The 18,696-nt window shown below is 42.5% G+C and overlaps 1 protein-coding gene across 5 annotated transcripts in view; it reads left to right on the top strand.

Moving 5' to 3' along the window:
• The window catches only part of LOC128304599 (potassium voltage-gated channel subfamily KQT member 1-like), a 161,538-nt gene that overhangs the window by 11,887 nt on the left and 130,955 nt on the right, over window positions 1–18,696 (top strand). The gene's annotated exons all lie outside the window — the stretch shown is intronic.

Here is an 18,696-nt window from a genome sequence, read left to right as displayed (position 1 = left end):
TTACGCAACCACTCACACACACACACACACTTGTTGGCGTTCGCTAATGGGCAAAAAATCCCATGTTCTGTTTGCTCATAGCTGAAACACAATCACAATGGAGTACGTAAGGTGCATTATTGATAGAGGGCCCAGTCTACAGCGTGCCATCCAAATCGATGCGAGACGGCACATTTGTATGAGAACACACCACAGCTGTTGATTGCACTGGTACGGTTTTCAGGGTGTATCAATCGTAGAAAGTGAATGCATATGCCGCCTGCCCCCCCCCACGTGTCCGACCAGTGTCCAGTCCGCATCCGTCCGTCCGTAGTCCTTCACCTTAAACTTCCCCACCTTCACAACAGGTTTATGATTGCGGTGCTATTCTTCTGCAATCATCATAATTGATTTGGCATGGGTGCAGCTGTGTGCGTGAATCCGTGGCTGATGTTTTATTTCGAACGGGAAGCAGAACGATTGTCACACCGGTTGGCACTGGTGCCGATGTACGATCACCGTGTCCTTCGTGCGACGTAGTAGAACGAAATAATAAGCAGTGAAAGTTGTTCGCCTGAGACTGAATGGTTGTAATTATTAAATGAGTGAGGTTAATAAAATCAATACTCCTGGCGATTAGCCTTCATCTTCACATCCTACATCTACCTTTCAGCAACTTCATTTGAACACTATGACTCAACATTATGATGTACTCGAGTCGTGTATTCATAAATTTTGTTGCTACATTGCTAATTTTAAAAAAGAAACAACTATTGTTTAATAGAATTGTTAATAAATATCGACGGCCCGATTGAATCTGGCAACATTTTCACGGTAGATGGCGTTGTCGTCTATTCTGTCAGTATGAAGTCGGGTACGATTCTGTCATAGTTGGAGTTCGGCTAGGGCTCCCTGGACAGCTAGGACCAGCGAAAAAGTGACTTACGATTGGAAAATAAAAGCTCATTTTAAAGAACACTTGAGTCTTGTTAATTTTCTACTCCAGCTCTACCTGCCTCCAGTGTTTATTAGACAATTCTTCGTTTGCAATACAGTTGGCAACAAGAATGCTTTGAATATTTGGCTTACTAATTTTACACTAATATTGTGCTTTTCTTCACTTGAGACTTCCATTTCTGAGTACGCTTTTCAAGATGGAATGTCCGGTGTTAATTACATGACGTGAGCCACATTAGTGAATAGAATTCATGATATTCCTCGCATTCATTGCCTGAACTAATTGTGCTCATTAAAAACTGAATACTGTTATTTTGCTACCAATTTTGGATAGATGAAGATGATTAGGCCATGTCATGATTGAAATCGTATTTTGAGATAAAACGATATCATAAGCTTCAGTTTAAAACCAAACGAGTTAAATAAATCAGTTCAGAAAAACGAATCATCAACTAAAGTTTATTTTAAATAAAATCTAATCTTATTTTTCATAGTCCAAGTCAAAGCCAGGTTTGCCAGGTTTCAGATTAAATAATGTGATAATGAGATAGCCCTTTCATTTGTTCGTTTGCATAACTTTCTTCTGTCATTTTGTCATGGGGCATTTTTGTAAAACAAAATATCTGCCGTAATGTATATTAAAATAAATGCTTGTGCCGCTACGGGAAAGGTCAGATACAGGTTATCTTTACGCTGCATTCAACAAGTCTGTCTGTATGGTTGATTTAGTATGCGCAGGATAGCGTCCGGCATGCATCACGAAATCATTCTTCTTTTCGAGTTTTTAACGTGTTCGGTGCGGTTGATTCCATCTTCATTCCATGATTTCGTTTCAGTTTTTATGTTTTTCTAAGCGTATGCATGAACATGTAAGGAATCCCACCGAAGGTCAACATTTAATCTGTCATTGATGTTTTGAATACAAAAAAGAGACTTTCCGCTTTTTTTGGTAATCCCAGTTAATGTGGCTATCTGCGGTATGTTTTACTAATAAAGTTCCAACAACACAACGGTGCATCAAGGAACATCAAAATTGATTATGGTTTTTTTTTTCTCCTGAACTTCAATTTCGGCCATGTTCGAAGGGTGTTTGCGTGAGGATGACACTTTTCCCTGCTTCCCTGGATGTTGCATGCAGCAAATGCAAATAGTGCAAGGCAAAGAAAAAAGCAACTACGACGGGCCCGTCAACAGTGGACGCGTGGCGCCAGTCCAGATAGGAGAAAGTGAAAAATGAGGAACAGATTATTTGCCTCGGAACTTCTCTGGACGGTGCGGGAAAATACTCACCACGCGGCTTTCCACCGTTTGATTGATGGTGAGTCGTTGGATAAATTATTGCACGCCCGGTAGAAAGGGCGACGAGGTACGTAGTGGCTAGACCGGCGGGATCTTCACTTGACAGGTGAATCGCTCGAACGGGAAGTGTCTGATGAGGTGTCATCGAAGCTTAACGCGACGAACCAACTCGGCGAGAAGGTTAGTTGACCCGTTCGCATCAATGGCGCTTATTGATTAGGTAGCCGCACAGCAGTCTCGCCGGAACACGATCGATGAAAAGTGATTTATGTGCGCTTTGAGCTGTCGGAAGTGCATCGGGGAGATTATGTATGAAGGTTGTTTGATGGAAGTAGATTTAGGATTTTTAATCACTCTTAAATATGTGTAGAAGAGAGGCTTAATGACAGTTTGTTATGTTGTGGATGTAGAATTATTAGAGTGACCTAACTTTTAAGGTTATTCACAAAAATCGCATTGAGAACTCTTCGAAAAATTGGAAGTTTAAAGCTGTAGCTTTCAAAATGTGCAGGTCTTGTCTTCATGACGTCTCTGCTCGTTCCATTTCTTGCTATCGTGGAATGCATCATTAGATAAAATTCTCACTAACATGGCTACCGAACGTCGTTTGCTTCCAAATAAAATATTCAAATCGATTTGCACCGCCTTTCGCTCGCCCCCTTTCCATTCCCCCATCCAGGGACACTTGCAATAGTTCATTAGAACCCTCGACTTGTCACCGGTTTTGTTCCACAAATTTGCGACCCGAAACCCACCCCAACGAACGATACTAACGAAATGTGGATTTATGGTAATGCATTCATTAATCCTGCGTAATAATGCGCACCATCGTTGCGTTGTAAATTCCGTTATCCACTCCGGTGCTCCGAAGATATGGGTCCTTGGAGAGAAATTCTTCTTACAGAACCGTAGAGTACGCCAACGGTGGAAATTTTAACGCTTCACCACCAGCGCACGAGAATTGGTGCACAAACACACACACACACACACATACACACTTACGTCTCACCATGATACCCCGGTCAACGATCGGAGGAAGAATCAAGCAAAAAATGTGGGGCCAGTAAGCTTTGCGATGGGTTCTGTAGCTTAAAACCTCAGTTAGACATTAGCGTGCAACCTTCTGTGATTGTGACGTGAAACGTTCACCAGAAAACCAATCGTTAAGGGATAAATGATACATAAATTAGCTCGACAAGCTCGGTATCTCGAAAGCACTTAGCGTGGTTTGTGGGTGAATTTTGGTGGCTTGAGCTTACGGCGTACGGTACGTCGAAGACTTCATCTTTGAACGCCTGCAAATGGGAGGTGTGCGTACGCAAAATGGTGAGGATTTAAATTTATTTATGCAACATATTGAACACGGGTCATACTGCTTCCCGCTATGACCATCGTGGTAGTCAAATCCCTTGGGAACGAAACTACTGGGCGGAGGCACTGCATTGCCGGGGCCCGTTTTTGAAGATGGTATCAACATGCTTTAGGGTTTACTAAAATCTCTTTTTATCTCGCCATTGGATGGCATTGAAGTAGCTCCTACTACCGAGACATTAACATTTCGGGAGCTGTGCTATTGCTGGTTTAGTAAATCGAACTGTGAAGATGTTACCATCAGGAGAGTATCGTTGAGGAAAACAAGCTACGGTGAATGACGGTGATTAACAGTGAGAGCTGGAGCTTTGGGAATATATATCGCAAGATCGTTAGACCATTTCTTCTGACAATGCATTTGCATTGGTTAGTAAATAGTAAATAGTTAGTAAAGTTAGTAATAGTTAGTAAATAGTTAGTAAAGTAAATTGGTAAATTAGCTTTACTTCACAGAACATCTTGTTGATGTTTAATCGAATAAGTTGCTCTGCATGAATGTCAACTGGTTTTAAAATTGCTTTTTAATATCAAATAGCTGATTTGGAGGTATATAAATTCAATAAATTACATTATTGTGCAATTTCTAGCTCATTTTATCTAATATGTTATTGTAAAGTGATGGTCATAACTAGTAAATACATTAATATCTTATTCTTTATTTATTTCCAGGTATGTCATCATAGCTTTGTTAACGTATCAGGTGAGATTTTAAGCGATAATAAATTAGTAAATATACTAGCAGTTAGATTTATTGACAGTAAACAGCATCGTTGCCTTATAAACGTTTATCATTCATTTTGTTAAACTAATAATTTACAAAATCATAAATTACCAACCGGACAAAACATGGCAAAAATGAAGAAGTTCTATTCATTGAAGCATTTGACGATTTTCACTCACCCTTACTCGTGGTAAACGTTAATGCCAATCGTCTTAGAACGATTTTAATGATAGCAATCCGCTTGTTCAGAAGCGAAACATCACCAGTCAAATATTTTCACGCTCAGTAGCCCGTTTTTATATTCAATTTACTATAGCGCAAAAAAATGGAGAATACCGACCGTTCCCGCATGGTTGATTCTAATGCCCTATTGGAGTTGATGGTCCAATCGGGGGCGATAGCAACGGACGTCGGAATGGGCGAAAGCATTCCTTAAGCTTGGTTTTCCGTTCACTTGCACATTAAATTTGCGTTTAATTTAATATTCCATTCGTCAGCGCGGAACCATGTTGCACCGGTCGTTGGTATAGAGCCCCGAAACCCCAACACAGGGCCGTATCAGAAAAGTCAGATACAAAGGTAGTTTGGGGGAGGATTTTTGCTAGCGCTTTTTTGTGGCTGTTGCTAGAGCAATTTCTATTCGCTGCGACCGATGAGCCGTAACCGTTCGGCGGAAGGAAAACACTGCTCCTTTGCGATTCGATTGGGAACGATGTCGCAGGCTCGAGAAATGAGAGGCATTTAGATGAGATTCATTCGCGGTGTCCTTGGGCGCCATTGCGGAAAAACGACGATAATGGTATCTGAATATGACCAATCAATAGGGTATTATTATTCAGCTTATGGAATTTTAAGCAGATCCTGCCACAATCGTTGTGAATGTAAAGGAATACTTTATCGATTGGCTGCTTGTTTGGAGCTTTTGCTTACGTAAATTCACGAAAAAGTTTCGTTATTATTTGAGAACTTTTTTTTGTAGAAGATTGTGTAATAATAACGTGCACGTGCAAACGAAGATTCCTGATGCAACGATAACCACAAACCAGATTCAGAATAACCAATTCTTTGGATCTCATTGTGGTTAATGGCTTACCTTTTGAAAGCTTTCTTCTTCTTCTCATAAAGCTTTAAAAAACACACACACTCACACAAATACACACACAAGAAGGGATTATTAAGGTGGTCCGGTGGAGAATATGAGGGCCTGTGCAAGCACATGTACAATTTTCAACCATTCGTTGCATTAGAGGCGTCTGCAAGGCTTTTAGCGATGGACTCCCAGCGCATTGTGTGGGATTAAGTGTCGGGTACGTGCCTTTTGTGGTCGCGACCATCGTGACTACCGTGGTACAACGAATGAAGAAATATTATTGCTACCGAATGAAAGGAGCAAAAAAAGGGGGAAAAAGGTTTATCGGGCTACAATGTTGTGCCACAGATAGGAGCATCCAGTTTCCGACGGTACGTCGGGAGCGGAACATGTTGTAAGGGAATGCGATAGGAAGCACACCGAACGGGGTTCTCCGGCATGGATGACGATAATCCGCTTCTCGAGATATATAGCCATCCTTGGAATGGTCGAGTGTTTAGTGTAAGAGAAGGAGGATAAGGTTTGACCTGTGAGGAATAGCTCACAATCGTACCCGTTTTGCTGCTCATTGTCTTGTGGCAGGATGAACCGTACAGCTTTTTACCACAAAAGTGAACTAGTTCGGTGCGATTGGTAGAGAAAATCCACACTATCCCCCGAAAGTATCCCCGTAACGGTACGGGAAAGTAAATTTCAAACAGCTTTTGTTTTATTTTCGCCTATTATTTATACTTTCCCGGTCGCAAACAGTTAGCATGAAGATTAGGAAAATATTTCATCACGTTTGAAGGTTTTTTTTTTGTTTTGGCTAGAGTCCTTTTCGTCCTTTTTGGAATGAATTTCCATCTATCCATCTTTTGGGGGAACTAGGTTCAGCTGAGCCGACCGAGCTGTTGCATGTTTCGAACGAGGTCATGAAAAAATCATTTTCTCTACTCTACTCGTCGAGCAGTCGTGGAACGTTTCCGATTATCTGTTCGCCAGCGTATACGTACGCGCTGCGAGAAAAGAAAATCTACTGAACGGAAGCAAACAAGCTGGAGGGAGCAACAAAAACGGAACAGCTTTCCAGTATCATGACCGGAGATGATTCATGCAAACTGCACCAGCACCATGACTTGTTGCATCGTACTGAAGATTCAGTAGAAGCAGCATCCGCAATCGGATGGTTGCAAAAAAAGGTCAAACGTGTTGCTTTTCTTATCTTTTGGTACGCTGATGCTGAGGGTTTATGAGTTTTAGGTTGTAATTGTTTTATTTATGCAACATTGTGTCACGTTTGTAAGGGTTAATTCTAACTAAAACTCTACCTATTTTTAATGTTCACCACGCTGTACATTTTAAGAAACAGAAAATATGGGTCGTAATTGTTCTGGATATTAATATAAATTCTACTACCGACTAGTTGCAAACTCTTGCATGGACATAAAAAGGCATTGCTGTGTGAGTTTTTCGTCCCTCCATGCGTTACGACTTCGTGGCGCCATTCGTCGCATGAGGAAAACCAAGCCCGCACACCACTTTAGATGGTCATTACTGATAGCCCGAGCCATCGTGTCTCCTGCGGCGGGACCATCGTGGAAAGTCTGGCCAATCAATAAAAGCTGTAAATCACACCCTCAAATTCCATCACACTATCCTTACAGCTTGCCGACGGAAGTTGACCGCTACCTTACGGTTGAATACCGGTTTCGGATTCACGCGCCCTGAAATCAATAATTCAGTGTAAAAAATACCCCAAAGAGTAAACAAAAGCTTATCCGACAATGGTTCCCTTGGAGGTGGGAGTTACTTGAGCTTTGGGGCAGATACTTGTAGGTACTCACCGGGTTGTTCCCATCCTACCGTTTGGATGATTGGACGATGTCGTACAACGTTCTCCGAAAAGGGGAATCAGATATTCCAGAGAGCCCACATCGAGAGCCCTCTTCAGGAAGCGAACGAACAAAAACATTGATCGCTATCTTTTATTCATGATCCTTGGCCCTCATTCAATTTCCGTCAACAGTGAGCGAGTGCGTTGGGCGGCGACGTCCATAGGAGTGTCTACCGCAGACATTACCAAGGCTTCGGGAATGGGATATCACGCAACTCACGGAAGCACGGCCATTCGCAGTGGATAGTCGGCGATTCAGGAATATTAGGCATGGCAAATCGTTGGATGTTGGATATCGCCATGATGAATCACAATGCCTGGTTGGGTGGACTGTAAAGCATGGGTGTGCGACAGAACATTGCGTCGAGGACACTTTACTACTCTAAAGCTGGCCAGCAGACTTTGGTGTGCGTGTGCGTCCTTCGTTGGAGAAACAAATCGATGCTAGTGCAGTCAGATAGACATTATTAATGGAGTGGCTTGATTTGTGCCGGGCAATAGTTGTTTTTCAATGGGAAAAGATTGACAATGTGCATTGTGAGCTATCTTACTTTTAAGTGTTTACCGAAATAAGTTTTTGTGAAGTACTTTGAGATACATACATGATACATTGTGGTAATGTTTTGAGAATTTTATTGATTGATGATTTGGACTCTTTTTGTGCAACTCAGACCTAGTGGATATTACTCCAGGGCAGTTACTGAAAGGTTACTATTCTGCGATTCTTATTTATTTCTCATCACCTTCGAGGTAGATGATCGCTTATGGTCTGATATATTCGCATTATACTACCATTATTCGTCAGGGTGGTTCGCGTGTTGCTTCTCACTGATTGCTAAGCTCTTTAACCTACCGTCAAATCAAGCGCCTTCTTTGGCTGTCCAACCTCACCCGTTGTCAAAGAACCAAATGGAAATGAGTAAACCAGTGGTAGCAGAAGTGAAGGAAAGCCTCCTGGGAAGGAAATCCGATGACAATGGTCGTGTCACCGCTAATTATCCCATTTTTGGGGCCAAGAAAAGGAAAGGATAAAGCACCCATGATTAATTGCTCTTACGCTCGCACAAGGACGGTATGGGTGGACACAAAAAAGTCACAAACTGGACATTGCTTTGGCATCGTCGAGTTGTGGATAGATAGAATTGGCTGAAGCCAACGTGTATAATACGCCAAAAAAAAGTAATCAATAGGGACAAATTTGTGTACGAATTGATAGTAATTTAGAGTTGCATAATTTAGGCCGCCTAATGGAATGCGGATGTAAACGCTGTATAAAAAAAGAAATTATCCATTCTTAAAATGGGTTATGAATTCCCGCTGACGCCGTTTCCGAAACGAATGATTACTCTCTAAAGAATATTTTAAAATGATCCTTTTTCTAAATTGTTTCTTTTTTGGGCAAATTTTTACTTTTTATTGAAAAATGAAGTAATAAATCCGGGCTCATATTCTGAATCGGAATTGCGAAACAAGATCCACAATCGGCAATGCATCCAGATGAATACGCAAAAGGAATAATTAAACAGTAAACGCTTCGAAACTTTCCCTCCTGTGGGAGTGTTTGCTGGTTGGACGAATCGGCAGAGCAGCGTCACTACGAAACAATTTCAATTTGCCATCGGCAACCTGGCACCGGGTCAGATGATTAATTTTACGCTACCTAATTGGAAATGGAGGAAAAAGTTTAGTTGCAAAAGTAATAAAAAATATCGCTCCCTCACTTCGTTTACCGTAGAACGAACGCCTGAAGATATTGCGTGCATATTCTATACGGTTTTTTTAAAGGGAATGAAATGGTTTACCGTGGTGAATGGAATGGCAGATTAAGATAGAATCGTAATATTTATGTCACGGCTTGAAGTGTCTATTAATGTAAGTCTTTTCGAGCATATAAAGTTCATGGCAGGAGCGGACGGGCATTCCGGAATGATCTCGATAAGTTGTGCTGCGTTTTGAACGACACGGACACGTAGCACGCTGTTGACCGAAAATCTGTCGCTACTTCGCATTCAACAAGTTTATCGTACGGATGATTTAGTATGCGCCACACACACACACACTGTACGGACAGACAGAAAGCCGCATTTCGTGACACAGTGCGGTGTGCGGCGGTGGGTGGTTGTTTTATTATTTTTTATGTTGGTTCAGGCTCACTGCTTTCGTTTCGGCCCCCGGGGCTATGTGAGCCTTATATTTCTTAGTTAACCGGACGAAAAAAATAAGAAAAAAAGAACACCGAAACCCTAAAACGAACCCCTACAAGGTCGCTGGAATCGCGATGAATGCGTGCTCCGTATCTTAAATTTAAGAGCATATGCGACATCTTCTCGTTCTCGTGCGGTTGTTACTTAATATTCCGTGCATAGAACCGGCCGATGAAAGCCTTTCCGAAATTGAAAATAATGCGAAGGCAAGCGAACGGAGGGCAGACAGAACGTACAAAAAGAAAAAAACGAAAACCAGAATTCATCTGGAGCATGAAACAAAATTTTGTTTTTATTCAAAGCGTGTCCGCTACACGCAGCTTGTTGCATCGTGTCGTACCGGGGGAAGGCGAAGCATCGAGCGTCATGCTGCAGATGTTGCCTGCCTGTGACGTCAGTGCTCACAGTGGACGGGAATGGAGGGAAGGGGCAACTGTGAATATGTCGTTTCACTCTCTTGAACGAATGCCAAAAAATGCAAATCGCGCATACAGAGTACGCTGTACATCAAAACCGCATCCGGCAGCCGTGGACCACATGTGCCAGCCGGTTGGTCGTTGCGTGCCTGCCGATGTTTTCATAGCCGAATGCATACATATGTACGTTGTCGGACAAATCAACAAGCTAACTCTCCTCCTCGCTAGTGCAACTGACACTCGTGTAGTTCATCGATGATAGATTTTGGACCGTTACCAGAGCTTCAATTTCGGCCATGTTCGAAGGGTGTTTGCGTGAGGGTGACACTTTTCCCTGCTTCCCTGGATGTTGCATGCAGCAAATGCAAATAGTGCAAGACAAAGAAAAAAGCAACTACGACGGGCTCGTCATCAGTGGACGCGTGGCGCCAGTCCAGATAGGAGAGAGTGAAAAATGAGGAACAGATTATTTGCCTCGGAACTTCTCTGGACGGTGCGGGAAAATACTCACCACGCGGCTTTCCACCGTTTGATTGATGGTGAGTCGTTGGATAAATTATTGCACGCCTGGTAGAAAGGGCGACGAGGTACGTAGTGGCTAGACCGGCGGGATCTTCACTTGACAGGTGAATCGTTCGAACGGGAAGTGTCTGATGAGGTGTCATCGAAGCTTAACGCGACGAACCAACTCGGCGAGAAGGTTAGTTGACCCGTTCGCATCAATGGCGCTTATTGATTAGGTAGCTGCACAGCAGTCTCGCCGGAAAACGATCGATGAAAAGTGATTTATGTGCGCTTTGAGCTGTCGGAAGTGCATCGGGGAGATTATGAACGAAAAGGTTCTGTTGAGAAAATAGTTGCTATGTTTAAATTAGAATATACGTTATCATATAAGGAAGCATAAAAGTTGATGTATTTTTATTGTTTCTATAAAAGTTCGAATTCTTGCTGCTATCGTTCAATGTAATACTAATAATTTGAGTTACTTTTAGTTCACATGAGATAATGACATAGAAAAAGAAACATGTGCTAAATCACTCACCAATGGTAAATAGGTATAAATAGAATTTAATTTGTTTTGTTTTTAAAAATAATCCTGACAGTGATCTAAAGACGACGCTTATGGAAACAGAACCCACTGCAAGCAGAACTAAAATAGCGAGCTATTTTCAACCCGTCTATTAAGCTGCACAGCAACCTCAAGAAGACAAGAAGACTTTCTTCTCGCTTTAGTTCTGGCGTCATAAAAACGCATCATTTTCACATTGCAAGCGTCTGGAAGCGCCTTTTACCGCTTGGAGCCTGTTGGTAACGTTGTGTGGGATTAAGTGTCGGGTACGTGCCTTGTGGTCGCGTCCCCTGTATGCTACTGTTGCCCAACGGTGGAGAGAACAGAGGCAGAGGATTTATCGGGCTCCGAGATAGGAGCAACCAGTTTCTAACGATTCTTACCGTCTCACTTCGCTTTTGGATTTGATTCAGCGGCAAGAAAACGGGAAGTTCCGAGTTGGATGACGATAATCCGCTTCTCGAGATAAATTGCGATCCTTGTGATGGTTGAATGTGGTGGATAAGATGCGGACTTGAAAGGCAGGTGCAGTGACCAGTTTGGATGCTCATTGTCTTGCGATGGTCAAAGTTTGTTGCAAAAAATAAAAACCGGATACATGACGTACTGGAGAAACGTATGGAGGTCATGGAAGTAATTGAAAATAGACCTTGTATGGTGTCTGTTAGATTTTCTGTGGCTTTGTACACATCAGTTTTGAATTTCCCATGTCTTTGACTTCCTTGTTTTGAACCTTTCGGACAGCAATTGTTCGTTTACTATTTTGGCCAGATATTGTTATGGCAAGAAGATCAAAATGTTAGTACTGGCAAGGCCAGAAATCTGATACATTTGTAAAGAAATGAATAGCAAAATCTCGAGTTCGTTTCAATGTCAATTTAATTGGATGACAATAAATGGATGTTTAGAAAGCTGTAATAATGGCTCAGAGCTATAATCGACTGATTAAATTTACATATTTAGTATATCAGACGTACTGAAATAATATCCAAGAGTTTATCCATCACTAGACATCAAAAGGATTAACTATTATAAACCAGAATAAGTAAAGCAGTATGGGATCAATCAATTAAACAAGTCAAAGTTAACAATAGTCTAGCATCGATCGTTTTCACTTGACTTTACTTTCGAAAGTGTTCTATTTTTATTCTACACAAACACGATGATGCCTCTTCGCTTTCCTTTCAGTGAGTTCATCGTACAAAGTGTAGTCAATCAATAAAAGCTGTAAATCACACCTTCAAATTCCATCACACTATCCTTACAGCTTGCCGGCGGAAGTTGACCGCTACCTTACGGTTGAATACCGGTTTCGGATTCACGCGCCCTGAAATCAATAATTCAGTGTAAAAAATACCCCAAAGAGTAAACAAAAGCTTATCCGACAATGGTTCCCTTGGAGGTGGGAGTCACTTGGGCTCTGGGGCAGATACTTGAAGGTACTCACCGAGTCGCTCCCATTCTACCGTTTGGACGATTGTTCGATGTCGTACAACGTTCTCCGAAAAGGGGAATCAGATATTCCAGAGAGCCCACATCGAGAGCCCTCTTCAGGAAGCGAACGAACAAAAACATTGATCGCTATCTTTTATTCATGATCCTTGGCCCTCATTCAATTTCCGTCAACAGTCAGTGAGTGCGTTGGGCGAGGACGTCCATAGGAGTGTCTACCGCAGACATTACCAAGGCATCGGGAATGGGATAGCACGCAACTCACGGAAGCACGGCCATTCGCAGTGGATAGTCGGCGATTCAGGAATATTAGGCATGGCGGATATCGCTATGATGAATCACAACACTTTGCTGAGTAGGCCGTGAAGGTCGTTATGTTTTGCAGGACATTGCGTCGAGGACGCTCGACTATTCTAAAGCTGGCCAGCAGACTTTGGTGTGCGTTTGCGTCCTTCGTCGGAGAAACAAATCGCTACGGCTGGCTTGTGGCGTGTGGTTAGTGCGAAAAGCATTCGGCTAGGTATTATTAATGACACAACGTGATTTTGGAGACAGCTATTAAAATAGCCGGTTAGATAAATTGCTCGATGTAAGTGAAGGTTAACTTTAGGTCCCACCGTAATGAAGCGTTCGAAATAGCAAACAAATCAACGGTCTGCAGAAGCAAGAAATATCGCGACGGGTAACAATTGTAGTTCGTAAGGCGAAACTTGTTCGGGCCTGGGTAGAACAATTATTAACTCAATGGGGGTACACCGACACGACATAAGCTTGGTGGTTTATTTGCAATACATTTGCATAACAAAACGGGTTTTGTGGCGCAAGGTGCACTTATCTAATTGAACCGTTTTGTAGCGTCTAATTACCAGCACCATATGAGCCACGTGTGCGCGGGTGCTCGGCGAAGGCATTGAAGCGTGGTGGGAGGGAAGGTTGCAAATGACCCAACCTAACGAGACCGCAGTGTCAACAGGCGAACCTCGTTGAGTTCACTTTGCAGGTGGACAACATTATTATAATTAACCGCAGCTTAATTGTCGAATTTGCTATTGACCTGGTAAAGCTACACCGTCCCAACCCGAGTTGGTAAAACAACGAAACAACGTGTGCTGTTTAGGTAGCCACATACCACATGTGAACGGGGAGGTTCGTGTGTTTATCTTGCTGGGGTTGACTTCTTGCTGAAATTCCAATTGAAATGCAATCTTCCATGAGCCAAAGCGAACATTGTTGGACATCTGTATGATGCAGGCGTATCATAAATCATCAGCAGCAAGGCGTGACACCAATCAACTCACTGTCGGATGGAAAAGCATAAACGTCAGATTTCATTAATGTTTTTAAGACATTTTCTCGGAAAGTATGACCTTTCACGTTGCTTATCGAAATTAATTACTTCTCCAAGGAGGAAATTGAGAAGCTCCGATAGGGTTCATACCACGCCACAGGAAAAGTGTCTTCCCGTGTGCTACTTCGGACGAGGAATACAGTTGGTAGGTGGTTTGAACGATTAACTGACTAAAGGTTATTTCCGAACGAACCGAATTAAGTAAATGGGTACGAATTAACCTTTCAGTGTTGTGCACTGCGGTTAGGCCTTTTTTCCCGGGCAGGATATCCAGTGTCAATGGTCGTGTCACCGTTAATTATCCCTATTTTGGCCACAAAGGGATAAAGCACCCATGATTAATTGCCCTGCCGCTGCAAGGGATGGGAATCTAGTGGACAGCGAAGGTCTCGCTGGGGTGGACCTTCTCCGCATTGCTACCAATAAAAGACCCGGGCAGTGAACGATGTCTATTCGTACGCCAAGATGGCCAGAAATCGGGCCCGACTTTGTATAGGAATTGATAGTAAATTTGGGTGTTGCATAATTTATGCCTTCTGATAGAATGGGTTTTCGGGCCGCTGGGGTTTGTTTATTTGCAGAGCGCAAGTAGTAAAGGTAGTGCGGTGACAACAGCGGGCTGCATTGGTATATTGGCTTGGTTTTACTTCGACGATGAATAGCAAGAGACAGTTGGATGAGCAGTGTTACCGACGGTTATTTCTGGGTATTACTGATTGAATCGCTGCTGCTGAATAGGGGATGAATTAACAGTTCGTTCTCTTTGATGTTTACGGCACACAGTTAACTTATGTAAATGAGATTACACAAATAAATTGTTTGATGTGCAATCAGGTAAAGCATTTTGAATTACGAAGCTATCCTGACATTATTTGATATTATTAACAAAATAAAAAAAAACATCGGTTTAAATGAATGGAAGTACTGTAAAGATATTCCAAATGATGTGTATTCAACTGTAAATCCTTGACCTCTATGACTGGAATCGTCTAACCATTTGACAAATGACTTCTGTCAAATTTGAACGATTGATGTCAAGCCATCTAGCGGAAAATAGTTCAAACTAACGCGCAAATATGTTAGCATACGCTATTCGCGTTTTCGTAGCTCTTCCATAATTCTTCGAACATATCGTCTCGTATGCTGATTTCGTTAACTTTCAACAACAGAAAAAAAACCCCAAACATTTGCATTTTCATCGAGGCGCACCCATGCGTGCAAAGGCATCGTTCCGAATGAAATCATTTACCTGCTCGATTTTGGTGAACTTCAAACATTACGAAAAAAAACCGCCCCTTATCGACTTTCCATCGATTTGCCCACACTTAATAAAATGGTCGAGAGAGTTTGGGCTTCGGCCCGGGGTTTGGCTTATCAAAAATGGTGGCAGAGCATAAATCTTTCACGCCCACCTTTACCACGTCCTTTCTTTTTCCACGCCACCGCCTGGTAAGTTCCTCCCGGTGGGCTCCCTGCTCCCTGAGATCTTTTACGAACAATGGTTAAAGTTAGGAAGTTTCTTTCCACTTCGGTCAGGATGTTTGCGTTGGAGCCATCCATAAATACAACGCGTTCGCTGTAAGCCTTTGGCGTACGATTTTTGCAGTCCACTCACGGTGGTGACCCCATATTCCAGGTGCAATTAATTGGCGGGGAAAATCCTTTCGCGTGCCGGATTGCGGGATACGATCGAACCGCCGACGTGATAGGCATTCGTAATAGGGAACGATGGTTGCATTCGATGGGGTGGGGGTAGGGTTTCTGATCCATTCTCTTTCGAATAAGTCTCGACTGGAAGGTGTTTAACTTTTCCGCAGTGGTAGAAAAACAAATTACCCTTGATGGGCCCATTAATGGGGCTTATGGTAGCGCTTTAGTTTGATTTGGTTACTTAATTCAGGCAATGGAGAGAATTTCATCTCGGACTGGTCGGCGATTTACTCTGATCTTGAGGGTTGTTTTTGTTCTTGTTACGATTAACTTACGATTAAGTTTTCCAATTTTAAGCTACATCAGTAAGCTAGCAGCAAATAAAAAGTTGTGAAATTAAACTTTTTATCATCACTTGCTTTCTCTGGACGCGTTACTTTTCACCTCATCTTTACAATAGTTCTGAAATGTTTGATTTGCCGTAAAATCGAAACCGGTGCCAAGAAAATGTGCCAATCTATTTACTTATCCGCACAAAAACCCTGAGCTCACTTTCGCGAACCATGCCGAAGGAAATTGTCAATTTCAATTCAATGCGGCGAAAGAGCACTAGCGACACCCGTGACAAGGTATGATTTGTAACAGCAGCTCGGATTCGGATTCGGCATGGATGTCGATGATTGAGACATAAATATCGCTGCCAACTTTTGCAATATATATGTTTTTTCTTTTTTTTGCCCCGCACGCTCTTCCGCACGAATTGTTGCCCACTTTTTGTGCTGGCGCTCGGGCAGACGGCTTTAGTACAATGGCCCAGGGTAGAGCGTTGGGCAAAATAAGAGCAAAATTTATTAGGCAACCGGTAACCCGGTCCAACGTGCCACCACTTGACAGTGACGGTTGTTGGATTCGGTTTCACTTTCGATTGATCGGTACGGTGTGGGATTTCCTTTTACAGTCCGTTTCATTGGACGATATGCCGAAGTGTTGACTAGGAATGTGGCATTTTCTAGCAGCAAAAAGAAAAACCAACACCAAGTTAAGTTTCCGAACACGTCGTCCTGCCCATGCTCGATTCGTTCGATACACAGTTTAACTATACCAGGTTTGGGCCGCTGAATGGCCAAGGATGGCACCCAAGTAGAATGGGTTGTCGAGTGCGCTGTTGGAGTAGATTTCCCCGATGGAAAAATAGCAATAAATGATGGCGTGGAAAATTTATGATGTCAACGGTGTCGTACATCAAACAAACACACACACACGTCTACCGGAAAACTCATTCGTGCTGTTGGTGGGTGTCCGGAACTAGGTGGGAGGGGGGAAAGGGAGCTAGGTGCCAATTTGTGGCGGAAAACACGTTCCATCAACATTGTAAAAAGCAGGTGGAAGTTTTACCGTACCGGTAAAAGTGTCACCCCGTTCGGAAGTCGTAGTCGTTTAGCGTACGGGGTCGTGTGTACTTGTGCCTTAGATCGTTCTTGTGTGCTTTCACCCTATTCGATTACCGGAAAGGCGAGCGAGGATGAAAAGCTTCACCATGTACACACATACACACGTTCGTTTGATGAGGTTTTTCATCGGCGGTCTACTACTCGTCAAGTTGTGGCCCGAAACCGCGAAAGTGTGATGAATGCGATAGATGTGCGTGCAGAAAGCATTAAAATGTCGAGCGACCGGTTACTTCCTTTCACCAATACGGTTCGGCGAAAGTTCGACGGGGTTGGGCGGTTGTTGTCGTGGCAACGTGGTGGAAACCCATTTTCCGAAACGTTGCTTCTCGCTACTCAGTAAAATTACAGCCTCATCAGCGCGTTTGTACCGCACTGCAAAAGGGGTTGGGTAAAAGTTATTCCATTAAAATTTTGATTTCGATCACCTGAAAGTGGATCTTGATGAACGTGCACGAAATTGTCAAATTTACGCTGGGAGCCAGCTTGCTGGAGCTTAACTTTTCTATTTTTCATTGAATCAACAGCAGCTGCTTATGATGTTTATCTTTTAGTACTTTATAAGTATGGTTTTTAGTACAATGTTCTATTTAGCTTTTTAGCACACAGCCACTAACAAAAAAAAAACGTCAGTTGTTCGCTAATAGAATACCATCACAGTAGGAGTTTAATTTCGACGCTCATTCACTGGTCGAGGTAAAAGTTTTCATTCACCATCCGGAAAGACCTTAATGCGGGGGTCACTGCCAAACGGACTTAACGGACCGGGGCGCGCTGTAAATTCTATTTACCGTCAGCCTGCCCCGGGAAAAGGCTAATATACATAAATAAGTAATTAATCAACCGTCCTTCGCGTTTCTGCATTAAAATAATTTATTATTCCATTATCAGTGAGGGCATTTGCATTTGGACCAACCGTGGGGCGGAGGGAAAGGCAACGAAAGGTACAGAATAAGGCGCGAATAGCCTACGCCCCGTTGCGTTCTAGTTTGGCAACGGAGTAGTTTGTTGGAACTATGAAGTCGGAAAAGGGCCAATGTCGGAGGATTCTTGTTTTGGTGGAAGCAACAGCCAAAAAAAAACGGACTAACTGGCTCCGTTAGACGTTAAATTGGGCTTTGATTATTGGCATGCTAGTTTCCCAGCCAGCTTTCTGTGTGTGTGCATTGTGGTAGTATTGCTGGGGCGGAAAGCAGTACGATGTTTCGTTTTTTGTCAATTAGGGAAAAGATTTATTATCATTCGTTCTTCCCATGCCAAAACGATTGGGCGGATACCGTTGGTTGGGAAAAATATTTTCGTAAGCAATCCGTTACCAATAAATCATATGATGTTAACCTTTCCAACTGTGTGCGATTTACTTTGATAAGGTGTTATTGTGTTTAGCATTTGTAAGCTGATTCGATCCTTTTAAATGTTCAGAGCCTTAAAGTATGCAATTCGTGAAAAAATAGAGATACTTAATACGATGCTTAATGATTCACGTCAGTGGAAAGTAACGTATGCACTTGAAAAATGTGAGCTGATTTCGAATTTCTATAAAAAACCAATAAATTAATTATTATAAACAATGTTTTTGTTGAAGCCTATATTTGATATACCTTCAATAAGTAATTGGCTTGGCAATTTCATGACCATTACGGTCGGTTGCACCTACATGTTGGACTCGAATTTGTTGAGATCTCGAGAACCATCGTTTGATGTTTGATTAAACAAATTCTATCAATCTGTGAGTCATAACAACGGTCCTTCTCGTCCATAACAAAAACTTTATCCTTGTATGTGATGCAAGTTACATCTTTTGGAAGACATTTTG

Source organism: Anopheles moucheti, chromosome 3 (genome assembly GCF_943734755.1).
Source record: "Anopheles moucheti chromosome 3, idAnoMoucSN_F20_07, whole genome shotgun sequence".
Taxonomy (NCBI): Eukaryota; Metazoa; Arthropoda; class Insecta; order Diptera; family Culicidae; genus Anopheles; species Anopheles moucheti.
The sequence above is the reverse complement of the archived record's forward strand: the minus strand, read 5'-3'. Positions and strand labels throughout refer to the sequence as shown.